Genomic DNA, 12,778 nt, shown 5'->3' with positions numbered 1-12,778 from the left:
TGCTGAACTGGTTTTTAGATGCCATGTCCCATTTGAAGCCCCCCTGATACACCCTTACAGTAGAAACTCCCAAAAAGTGACCCCATTTTGGAAACTAGGGGATAAAGGTGCCAGTTTTATTGGTACTATTTTTGGGTGCATATAATTTTTTGATCATTCATTATAACACTTTATGGGGCAAGGTGACCAAAAAATTGGTTGTGTTAGCACAGTCTTTATTTATTTATTTTTACAGCGTTCACCTGAGGCGTTAGGGCATGTGACATTTTTATAGAGCTGGTTGTTACGGACGCGGCGATACCTAATATGTATACTTTTTTTATTTATTTCACTTTAACACAATAATAGCATTTTTGAAACAAAAAAAATATGTTTTAATGTGTCCATGTTCTGAGAGCTATAGTTTTTTATTTTTTGAGCGATTTTCTTATGTAGGGGCTAATTTTTTGCGGAATGAGGTAACAGTTTTATTGGTACCATTTTGTGGGACATACGCCTTTTTGATCACTTGGTGTTGCACTTTTTATGATGTTTATCGGACTGGGTGGATCATGTGATATATTAATAGAGCCAACCATCACGGACGCGGCAAAACCAAATATGTATATATATATATTTTTTTTCTATTTTGAACTTTTTTTTTTATTCCTTCCTTTTTTTTACATGTGAAACCTTTTAACACTTTCTTTTTATTTTTTTTATTTTACACTAATACACTAATGTCATACAAGACCTCTGGGGTACATTAAACTTCACTTCACTTTTTTTTTTTTTTTTTCACTATTGATTTCTCCTGTAACTGGGGCTGACATAGTAGCCCCAGTTACAGGGGAAATACACCCCCCAGAGAGGCTGTACATCAGTATACTGCGCTGTACAGCCTCAGTGCAGGGCTGATCGAGGTCTGTGAAAGACCTGACAGCTCCTGCACTCTCCCGGCCCTGGCGGTCACATGAACAGGAAGCGCATCCTGCTCTGTATACCTGGGCACTGTCCCTGCCTTCTCTAAGGGTTGCCTTGTTGTCACTGACAGCGGGCAACCTGATCTGCAGCTGCACGATTAGAGTGCAGCTGCGATCTCTAAATGGATGTTCAGAAACGTCCATTCAGAGATAGAAAACCACCTCCCGGATGTTTATAGTCAACATGCGGACGGGAGGTGGTTAAAGATCGGTTGGCGCCTGACAACCCTACGTTCAGTTGTTTCAGACTGCTGCAGAACAGGAAACTATATAGAGAACAGAGCTGGAAGCAGACAGCGCCATACACTGTGTAGTGGCCATTCTTGGGTACTGCAGCTCAGCTCTTATTCAAATGACTACACACTGTACAGTTTCCTGCACCATGATTGCTTGAAACAGCTAATCAGTGGGGCGGCTGGGTGCTGGACCCTCACCAAACTGATTCTGATAACCTAATGTCAGGATAAGTCATCAATATCTTAAAGGTAGGATATGCCACCAATGTCAGATAGGTACAAGTCCCATCTTTAGAATGGAGCCTTCAAAGTGAATGAGGGTTGGAGTGTCGAAAATAGCCAACCGCCAGCTAGAAGTGAAGTGCAGTGTGCTCTCTTTCGCTTTGAGGGCCCCATTCTAGAGATAGGTCCCAGAGGTGGGACCTGCACCTATCTGACATTGGTGGCATATCTTAGTGATATGCACCAATGTATGAGATGGGCCAACCCCTTTAAGTCTGGACAACACCTTTAATGTCCCCTGAGAAGGGAATTAAATGCTTGCTGCCAGGTTCCAGCACATTTACATTTAATCCTTCATACAAAAGAGAACTGTCTAAAGTGGACAATCCTTTAAGTGGACACATAAGAAGCAGGGACATTGCAGTTATGTGTCAAAGAAGTAGAGTTGTGACCTAGGGCTCATGTACACGACCGTTGGCTGTTTTGTGGTCCGCAAATTGCAGATCCACAAAACACAGATACCGGAAGTGTGCATTCCACATTTTGAGGAACAGCCGGCCCCTAATAGAACAGTCCTATCCTTGTCTGTAATAGATGGCACGGACATATGGAGGCAGACAGCACACAGAGTGCTGTCCGCATCTTTTGCGGCCCCATTAAAGAGAATGAGTCCGCATCCGAACAGCAAAAAAATGTTGTGTGCGTGAGCCCTTATATGAAGATATATATTAAGAAAATTATCAGTACAGGAAAGACAATCTCTGGCATGGTGATTGTTTTTTGTATATTTTCATTACTGAGGTAAAAGAAAATTAAAGTAATGCTGCATTGACAAGACATGACAAGGTGCTGCCATCCAATCAACTGAAAGATCTTTAGTTCTGAGGTCTAAAGCAGAATTTTATCTGCTGAATCAAACAATATTACACTGGATCTGCAAAAAAGAGCCTACAAGAAGCTGAGGAACAAGAACAAATTGCAAACCCAAGTATGATGCAGAAATGAAGGGCATTATACAGTAGTGGCTAAAAAGGGTCTGGAAAATTGCTATCTCTCCTACTGCACCTATAGGTGGAACTATCTAGATATGGGTTTTCTAGAATTCCAATAATGACTTCCTCTAAAAGGATCTTCTCAATAAGATCAGTAGTGAACAGTTTCATCTGGATCATCACCACCATCATTTTGCACACCATTTTGGCTGCGGTGGAAATAACATTTAATGACGATAATGAATATGTGTAACAAAATAAAAAAATATGCTCCTATTTAACATGTTGGTTAAATAGCAAAGTTACCTAATATTTGTGAATTTATGAGTCAGCTTGGTTATCTCGATAGTAATGTGTCCCAAGCTATTAAATAAGTAATAATAGAGTGTATTTCCAGCTTTGCCACTAGATATGTCTATATTCATATATGGTATCCCTGCATCCAGTTCCCAATTCATCTACTCTTAAAGATGACCTTTCACCTCTCCTGACATGCCTGTTTTAATAGCTTCATGCATTCCCCATGTAATAACAATTGTGGAGCATCTATTCTTATGGCTCTATGTTGTGCCATTCCTTTATTACTTCTAGAATTGCCAGCAGTCTGCAGTAAGGGTACAGAGGGGAGGTAACCAGCTGGGGGGGGTGTACCTGCACAGTCTCATTCTATCCAGTCAGTGCTGCCCATGTCAGACTGTGCAGGGACACACCTCCAACTGGTTACCACCCCTGTGTACCCTTACTGCAGACTGCTAGTAATTCATTCATAACTTCTAATAGAAATAATACAGGAATGGCACAACATAGAGCCATAAGAATAGATGCTCCAGAATTGTTATTACATGGGGAATGCATGAAGCTATTAAAACGGGCATGTCAGGAGAGGCTCCCCTTTAAACATGCCCCATAATTGACTACTGAATTACAAGTGAATTATGATGTTTGTAATCAGTTACATTAACAATAAATTGAAGAGGATATTTCTGATAAGGTTATTGCTGTAATTGTGATGAAGCCTCTGGAGATATTGATTATTCCAATAAAAAAGCAATGCTCTTCGAAAAACATTTATTTAAACTGATTAAATCGCAAAGAGATAGATTGTTGTGCTCACTGCACTCTGTATAGCTACAGTCAGCCACTATACTCCATGAAACCTCAAGTGAAAGGTTAGGCTTTGTTCACATCGGCATTGAGCATTCCATTCTTCTGATTCACTAGAAGAATTGGAAAAACAATAAGTATCCGTTTTATGCCCTATTTGTTTGAATGGGTGCTTTAGAGCAGTGGTCCCCAACCTTTTTTGTGCCAGAGACCAGTTTGACGCAAAATAATTTTCCTGCGGACGGGGGGTAAATCATGCACATAACAAAACACAGTCATTAAAAATCCCAGTGACCTACAGGTGATGTCTCCTCTGGCTGGAGTGGTTATCTTTCCTTTTTTCTCAGTCCTACACAGATCGTTCTGATGACGTCTCCAGACCACTTCTTTCTGCATAATCACCACGCAACAAAAGAAAAAACTTTTCATCTGCTACTGCCAGTTGTCCTATACTAAATCGAGTGTGAGGATTACAAATCCGAAGTCAGAATTGTTGTAACACGTCACAAAATTTTGCTATGCATAAGTATGCCTAAATGAATTAAGCACTTGGAAAGCATTGAATAATTTTGAACAGAACGAGTTTTACTCCAACAATTACCTGATCTACATCAAAGTTTGCGTAGTAAACAGTGTATAAAAATATAATGGAATAACAAAATTTCTAAAAGTCTCATTTTTCTGTTTAAAAGTCTCACTTGAGCAAGGCCCAATACTGTTAAGTGCTTCAGGCATCTGCTTTAGCGTTTGTGAACGGTCATATTTTCCCGTTGCAAAAACCAGCAGTAGTCCCCCATCATGTTGGGATTCCAGCGGCCTTGATACCTGTTCTCCATTGTAGAAATATCTTTATGGAACTGCTCTTTATGTTCGTCAATTATGTGTCCCAAATTGGGTGGGAAAAAGTCAAGATGGGAATGTAAGAAATGCACTTTCAATAAGATTCGGCAGCCAAGTTGTTCATATGCTGTAAGCATGTTGTCTACTAATTCAGCATAGTTTGCAGTTCGTCTGTTCCCAAGGAAGTTCTGCACTACTAGCACAAATGCATCCCAAGCTGCAAGACGCACTCGCTTTGTCAGATTCTTGCGCTGATCATAAGTAGTGTATTTGCCACATATGTAGCAGACATTTTCTAGATCGTTAACACATTTGCGTTTATCCATCTTATGTTTCAAAACTGATAGTACTATAACAGATCACTTTATCAAAATCTGTCCAGCATGCCCTATATACTTACTGCTGACATCAGCCTGAGTGCGTCCGAACAGGTCTGGACATGTCTATTGGAATATCTCCAATATAATGCATGAATATTATAACTGAAGAGGCTTTGCATGTACTTAAAGTCTAGACGTGTCAGGCAAATTCCGAGTTCATATTTGGAATCAGTGCGCTCATTTTAGTATAAATCACATGTTTTTCTCTCAGTAGCGAAATCATTGTTGCGCGGTGTTGAACACACCAATTTGCATTAAAGCCTGCTCTTATGTCCCTACGTAGTAATCATCCTCATTTTGTGTAAGTCCCCCTCTTTACATATAGTGCCCCCTATAGTGCCTCTTTACATAGTGGGCTCCCTCAGTAATTCCTCTTTACATATGGTGCCTGCCAGTAGTACCTCTTTACATATGGTGCCTGCCAGTAGTGCCTCTTTACATATGGTGCCCTCCAGTAGTGCCTCTTTACATATAGTGCCCGCCAGTAGTGCCTCTTTACATATAGTGCCCCACCAGTAGTGCCGATTTACATATAGTGCCCCACCAATAGTGCCTCTTTAGATATAGTGCCCCGCCTGTAGTGTCTCTTTACATATAGTGCCCCACCAGTAGTGCCTCTTTACATATAGTGCCCCGCCAGTAGTGCCTATTTACATATAGTGACCCCAGTAGTGCCTCTTTACATGTAGTGCCTCCAGTAGTGCCTCTTTACATATAGTGTGTCTCCAGTAGTGCCTCTTTACATATGGTACCCCCAAGTAGTACCTCTTTACATATAGTGTCCCCCAGTAGTGCCTCTTTATCTATGGTGCCCCCTCAGTACTGCCCCTTTACGTATGTGCCTCCCAGTAGTGCCTTTTTACATATGGTGCCACCCAGTAGTGCCTCTTTACATATAGTGTCCCCCTGTAGTGCCTCTGTACATATGGTGGCCATCTGTAGTGCCTCTTTACATATGGTGCCACCCAGTAGTGCCTCTTTACATATAGTGCCCCCTGTAGTGCCTCTGTACATATGGTGGCCCCCAGTAGTGCCTCTGTACATATGATGCCCCCCCTAGTAGTGCCTCTTTACATATGGTGTCCCTCGAGTAGTGCCTCTAAACATATAGTGCCCCCCAATAGTGCTCCTATGAATATAGTGTCCCCATTAAATAATACATCCATCTCCTCCTCTTTGGTGCCCCCAGTAGTGTTTACAACTGAAAAAAAATAACAAAATATTCACCTCCGTCCGGCTGTCTGTTAATCAGGCCTCTTCCAGCCTGCTGCCCCGACTCCCTGCGCTACAGTAAAGGCGGTCGAGAAGGTCATTGCAACTTCCTGGGCTGGGTGTCTGGTGGCATGATAATGTTGTCATGCCACCTGTAACCCGGCGCATGAGATGGGGATGATGTCATCGCAACCATCCTGAACCGTAGCACTGCCTTATAGCCTCATGAGGCTAATGAACTAATGAGGTGTTCATGAGTGAACAACCACAGAGGACTAAAATCTTCAGTTGTAAGAGAACCTATTTTATTTTATGCATTGCATTCGGGACTACCATCAGGCGTATACACTGAGTACATAGATATCCAATGAAGGCATGTGACAGATGTCATATGGGGTCCTAATGTTAAAAAAATCCCCATATACTGACCTGTATATTTTTTTTTTCCATTTGCTGTGCTTTCCTTCATCTGGTGAATGGAGACCTGTAGAAATGCATGTATGTACAGGAATCTTTTCCAGACATCTACAATAAGCTAAGTGGACACATATAGTGTGCACACGGCCTCCAAGTACATTGTAAATATTTACAAATAATAACCAAAAATACTTCTGCAGCCAGCCCGGGAAGGGAGTAGGGTGGAGGACAAAAGGCATGGTGGTAGCAATCATGAAGGTAGTAGTTACTCACAGTGGCAGTAAACACTCTGGTGCTCCCTAGAGCCATGCAGTTAGGGGAAGGGCGCATCTTTTCTTCCCAAGCTTTGGAGCTCAGGCATGCTGGTAGGTGGGGTGTATTGGTGTAGATGAGTTTTGTGGTGCAAGGCATGGGACTTGAATAGTGACAGGTCGCACAATACAATGGGATGGAAATGCAGATGCTGATGCAAACAGTTCACTGTACTTTACCTGTTCAGTCAGTATTTCTGCAGTACCCTATGCGGGGGCAGTTTTGCAACAGGTGGCCAGTATGTCTCTTAAGCATGGAGGAGGACCTGAAGCTTATGATCCCAATCACAATGCAGTGAAGTCGAGAACAGGCATATGTGTATTAGATTTTCATTGACTTGTATTTTCCATCATTCTCCCTTTGTAATGGCCACTCTACATTCTGTTAAGTTCAGTTTCTCTCTCAAAGGTTGTTCCTAGCTCACAGGCTGCTGTATTTCTGTTTATTTTCTGCTTGCTCTGTCTGCTGTTGCTCTCTTTAGCAGACTCTAGCTTTACACACTGCTCTCTCAAAAACTACAAAGCAGCTCCTGCCAAGACTAGGGTAGAGCCAGCCCACACCTATCACTTTACATAGCAACCGAGCCAGGGAGCTGGCTAGGTAACTGCTTCTCTTCCATACACATAGTCCTTGGGAAGGGAGTAAGCTTAACAACATCTAATCCCTCTTATGTAGTGGGCGCAAGCATATTGCACTTTTTTATACATTGGAGCTTAAAAGACTAGACACAAAGGTTTTAATGAAAACAATAAACTGGTTTCTCATTACAACACATCAGTATGCAAATTCCAAATTAGTTCAGTAAAAAGCAGTTAATGACCCCAAGTTCAGTGAAAAATCATAAGGTTGTGCCTCCTGATGTGGTGGATGGATCTATTCATACAGTAGATCTGTTTCAGCCTGAAATGTCTTTTTTGCACTTCCTGTTGCTGTATACAACGAAACCCATGATGCATTTCTCTTTCATCTGCCACAGCTCCAGCACCACCCCTATGAACACCCAGCTATAAGCTCCTCCCACCCAGCTAGTTACAGAGACACTCCCCTATCACTGCCCATTTTTCTGCTTTGACACACTATGGACATAACATCACAGGAAATAAGAAAGAGCTACATGAACACAGCCCAGAAAGGAGGATAGGAACAATGAAAGTAAAAGAAATACATGACAAAATTACAGCAACCCTCATAAATGATTGTTTTAAAGTATGTTGATGCAAAATGGAGAATCCCTTTAATTGGAGTCTGTCACCAGAAAATGCACTGTTAAATCAGGCACAGTGCCTTGTAGGTCTAGCTCATTTGAACTTAATGATACCTTGTACTTAGTGATCCATTGCTTCATTCTGGAGAAAACGTTTTTAAAATTCCTATGCAAATCAGCACATAAATGAACTAAGGGTGGACGCAAGCTGCTCTGTGCATCCTTGCTCCTCCTGCTTCCTCTGGCCTCTCCTTCTTCATTGACAGGGTCAGGAAAGATGGCTGTTGAGGAAGAATGCACACTGATTGGCAAGCTGCTGTCCATGCAGATTCATAGCAGGAAGCTATCAATGACTGGGGGTGGGTGGAAAAGAGCAAGGGGAGCATCCCCCTTATTAGTATACCAGACTTATAACTATGAGCCCAGTGTATTCTTTGATCACTCCGATTAGCCAAACAACACTATTTTGTGTGGGGTTGGGTTATGGGAGAGGAGACCTATACCTGTACTATGCTGCCGTATGTAAGGGCTGCAGAGTCCGATGATATATCCACTTTAAAGTTAAATAGGTTGAGAAAAGTCCATTATGTTCAACCCACTATCCTTCATTGATGATCCAGAGGAAGGTACAAAAAACAATATAAACAACAATTTGATTACTCAGTTACTCGTATAGGAAATTTACATTATTTATAATTTGAAAGTGCCATTGGGTATTAGACAAGGTATTATCAAGTTTGCTCATATAAGTGCTCAAAAGATGACCATGGACAGCTCTCATTCATCTGTGGGACAACTCATCCGCTGACCCTAATGGTAACATAAGTCCTAATTATGCTCTAGCATAATGTATATGGGGCATAAGGCAGATACTAAATTGCTCCTGGGCCCTTGGACCATGTAGCAGGATTAGGTCATGCGGATATTTTGATGTATGTTAAATTATTCCATATCATATCATTATTTAAAAAAGGAAATAGAATCTAGGAAATGAAAGGGTAAAATAGGCTTAACTTGCTTGCATCCAAATTACCTCCCTTCCAGTTTCCATGGAGCCGGTTACTGTGCTTTAGCTGACTCTGAGAACCTAAAAGCTCCCTAGGATAAATGAGACAGGGAGTGGGGGCGTCGTGCAATGCGCCCCTTGAAGCTGCATGAAAACATCTTTGCAAACATACTGTAGTATTTCAACAGTATTTTAGACAAATAAAACCAAACACCAATTAATAATGCCATACGTGACTGTCCGAATCTGCACGCATAACCGAAAATATGCCACCCATAGAGATACCAACCTGGAAAAATTCATAGGCGTCCACACAAAAGATAAAATAGACTAACAGGACTCATTAAAAAAAAAAAAACTGTTACTAGTATACATTATCTAGGCCATAACAATAAAAATCGGGAACATGCAGCTAAGTCATAGCAAATGGTTATATAATAAACAGCATGTAGTCCATAAAGCAATGCACATAAAAAAAAAATAACCCAACAAAAGGCAACTGCAAAAACAATCAGCGATTGTGTACACCCTGCTAAAATTTCTTTAGTGGCGCATACCAATTTTTTTATGTGGATTTATAGGTATATCATTTGAGCATACCCCGATACTCGCAGTAACAGTGCAAGCGCAAGGTTATCAAGGCTGCATAAGATGTGTGGCCATGTTAATCTGCCAGCAGAGGGGGACTCAAGCTGTGGTGATGCTCCCTCTAGAGTGTAAATTTGTTCAAATAAACAAATAAATGCATATGAATCGTCCTGGGGCTGTGCAGTGAACCCTTTCTTCCCTTAATGCACACCCTAGTATTACCCTAGTATTGGGGCTCCTGTCTGGTGTTGGTGGGGTGCCCTTGATGTTACGTAGATAGGTGCAAGGCAAGACTCCCTGGTGGTGCAGGCAATGCAATAGTGGCAACATAACAGATGTTGATTGCAAGGCAATAAGGAGGCCAGTGTAAGGTAAGAAGTCTAACAAGTTTTACTGAGGTATTTTTGGCCACTAACACTTGGGAGGACAAGGTATGTCTCTCCAATTTGCATCATCTTACTATGGCTGAATATGGGATAGCAAGCTGCAAGACAGCTGACTCTGAGTCTCTCTCCAAATACACTATCCAAACAACCAAGGCATGCAAGGGTCTCAAAAACATTCAACAAAGTCCAAGTTATCTTTACTATCCTGTATCCGCACTTACCTGGTTCTAAACAGTCTGTGGAAATCTTTATTTCTTTCCTCTCAGGAGTTTGACACCTATCCTCAGCATGAAGGGCTGGAGGATCCTTGTAGTAGGCATCATACTGCATAGGCACATGCAACTCCTCACCTTTCAGCTCACTAGGCCAGACTCACTGGCTGATGCAATCAGACTACACAGGTCCTCCTTCAGGTAGGGCAGGTCCAGCCAGCCTCCGTCTGAGTAGGGCACAATAACTTAGCTATGTTCTGATATTGGCTCTTGGAATCACATTACACAGCAGTGAAAATATATGAACCCTTTTTGCAGTAAATTAACTTTTAGCAGTGATCTACTGCGTCACTGCACTATTACACCGTGCTGGCACAACAACCGCGGCCCCTTCAAATAGCTCATTGGTGGGGGTTTCAGGAGTTAGACCCCCATCAATCTAATATTGATGACCTGTCTTGACACTGCACAACCCCTTTCACAGTGTGGGCTAAAACAATTTGTGGCCTACAATTGCAGATAACTCATATTATTACACACATTTTTTGGCACTGTAGAGTGGTCCTTCAAATTATAGTGGACTCAGGTTACAATCTTTTCACCATGCAATAGTCTTTCCATAGACTTATGGTCTGAATTTATTTGCGGGCAATGGCCGTTTTTAGACCCACTTGAATGGTCCGCAATCTCTACAGAGTGCTTCGGTGGGGTTTCTCTCCGTGCCTCCGCACAGCAGAAATATAGAACATGCTCTATTTTTTTTGCGGTGCAGACGGATCACGGACCCATTTAAGTTGAATGGGTCTGGATCCGTCGCGGCAGCCGCATGGATGTTGCCCATGCATTGTGGACTGAAAATTGCAGTCCCCAATGCATGGAATGGCTGAGCAACAGCCGTGTGCATGATGCCTTACAATGGTCCTCCAGGAACCAATAATATGGTACGGCAATGAAACACTTTTTGAAGAGAACCTTTTAGCTCTCCTGACATTCCTGACATGTCTCTTTTAGGGCTCATTCAAATGGGTATTAGACTTCCACTAATCATTTACGTTGTTCTGTTCAGTTACAGGATGCACTGTAGACATTAAAATAACTTCTGGTTACATTAAAAAAAATGTGAATAACACGGCAAAAGACGGCACAAAAAACAACAAAAACACCAAAAAAGACTATGGTAGGGATTTATCAAAACTAGTGCGAAAGAATTGTTGAGATTAACAACCAATAAGATTCCACCTATCATTTTTAGTGTTCTTCCTAAAAATGAAAGAAGCAATCTCATTGGTTAGTACAGACAACTGCTCCACTTTTGCTTTGTACGAGTTTTGATAAATCTGTGAAACCGCCCCAACACAATATAAAGCACCCTGACAATTTCCTGCAATCACCTAGATGTTCCTGCTAACAAACAATTAGCTAACGCACAGCCATACATTAAATGCGAATAACCCTGAGGCGTGTCTGGAGAAAAATATTCACAGAATGAAGGAGTAGGTTTTACAAGGTGTATACTGGCTGTACATAAAATACAAAAGCTAAGGTGACTTATATGTCTGCAATGCTCCATTAAAGACAGCCTCACCCCAGTTCTTGGCTTTCTCAAAAGCAGCTCCACCCTCTGATGACATCACCAAGCTTTATGGCATACTAAATGTTTTTGTTCCAGTGTGTCAGGAACAATTAACCCTGTTAGACGCAATACAGACTGAAGTTGCAACAAAATACAACAATTTCTATGTGGATCTAGATTCGTCTTGACTACAATATCTTTACTTCTCTAAAGTCACAAACTAGTTTTTAAAAGTTTGGAAAAGAAATAATGAGCACTAATAGATGATCTCTTCACAAGACTAATTATTTGCTGCTTTTACCTTCCTTCTGTTATTAAATAAGTTTTCTTTCTTATTAATTGCATTCCAGCAAACCCCAAGGTGCCTGCATTTTCAGCAAAGTCTGGGAGATGTGAGCACAGCAGGAAAACCAGCTCAGCAGAAATCACAATGTCTTTCATGTACTCCATACTGTCTCTGCCGAGACCTCAAACAGGGTTTATTTCAGAGTGAGAGTGCCAAGGAGTAGCTCATCAACAAGATGCCGCCTTGTACTTACTAATTCCTGATATCTGGAGGGCAGTCTTATAAAGCCCATACACCATAAAACATCCAACAACTGTCTCTTCCAACTACACTATATACATAAATGCTTGTCTCTGTGTTTTCAGTTGGGCGAGAGAAGAAAGTGCTTTTTCAGACTAAGATTTTTATCTATTGCTGTGCTTGTGTCTCCACACAATGCTAGTCTCCTTACCAAAAGCAAAGGAGAACAGAGTGTCTCATATCAGGAATCAAATTATTTCTCGGTAACTATCCTTTAACAGAACTGAAGAAAGAAAATTTGCTTGGCTGTCTGAGAAGCCTTGGTTGGGGTACTGTTTCTCCTTATGGAGGGCATTAAGTATGAGGAGTATTGTAAGACAGTCAATGCTCTAGGCTTCTGGGAAAAATATATGAAAATTAGCATATCGTACATCTGCCGGAATCAATTTGAATATCTTTTCTCAGAAACCCAGAGTAGTGTTGCCTGGCCTACAATACCCACACATACTGCACAAATACTACGCATGCTAGCCACTCTCTGTAATGAGAAAGAGTGCCCCCCAGACAACACATATATATTGGCCAGAGACCCAGCATAGCATACTA

The 12,778-nt window shown here is 41.5% G+C and overlaps 1 protein-coding gene across 8 annotated transcripts in view; it reads right to left on the bottom strand.

Moving 5' to 3' along the window:
• Window positions 1-12,778, bottom strand: part of MAP2 (microtubule associated protein 2) — a 258,280-nt gene that overhangs the window by 191,592 nt on the left and 53,910 nt on the right. Inside the window, exon 1 of one of the 8 annotated variants that reach the window (XM_040441556.1) lies at window positions 10,083-10,306. The exons of the other annotated variants lie outside the window; for them this stretch is intronic. The gene's annotated coding sequence lies outside the window, so the exon portion shown is untranslated. Of the gene's footprint in view, window positions 1-10,082; window positions 10,307-12,778 lie in introns of those variants that run through there. 8 annotated transcript variants of the gene reach the window in all.

The sequence above is a fragment of the Bufo bufo genome, chromosome 7 (assembly GCF_905171765.1).
Source record: "Bufo bufo chromosome 7, aBufBuf1.1, whole genome shotgun sequence".
Taxonomy (NCBI): Eukaryota; Metazoa; Chordata; class Amphibia; order Anura; family Bufonidae; genus Bufo; species Bufo bufo.
Note: the sequence above shows the minus strand (reverse complement) of the source record. Positions and strands in the feature narration are given on the sequence as shown.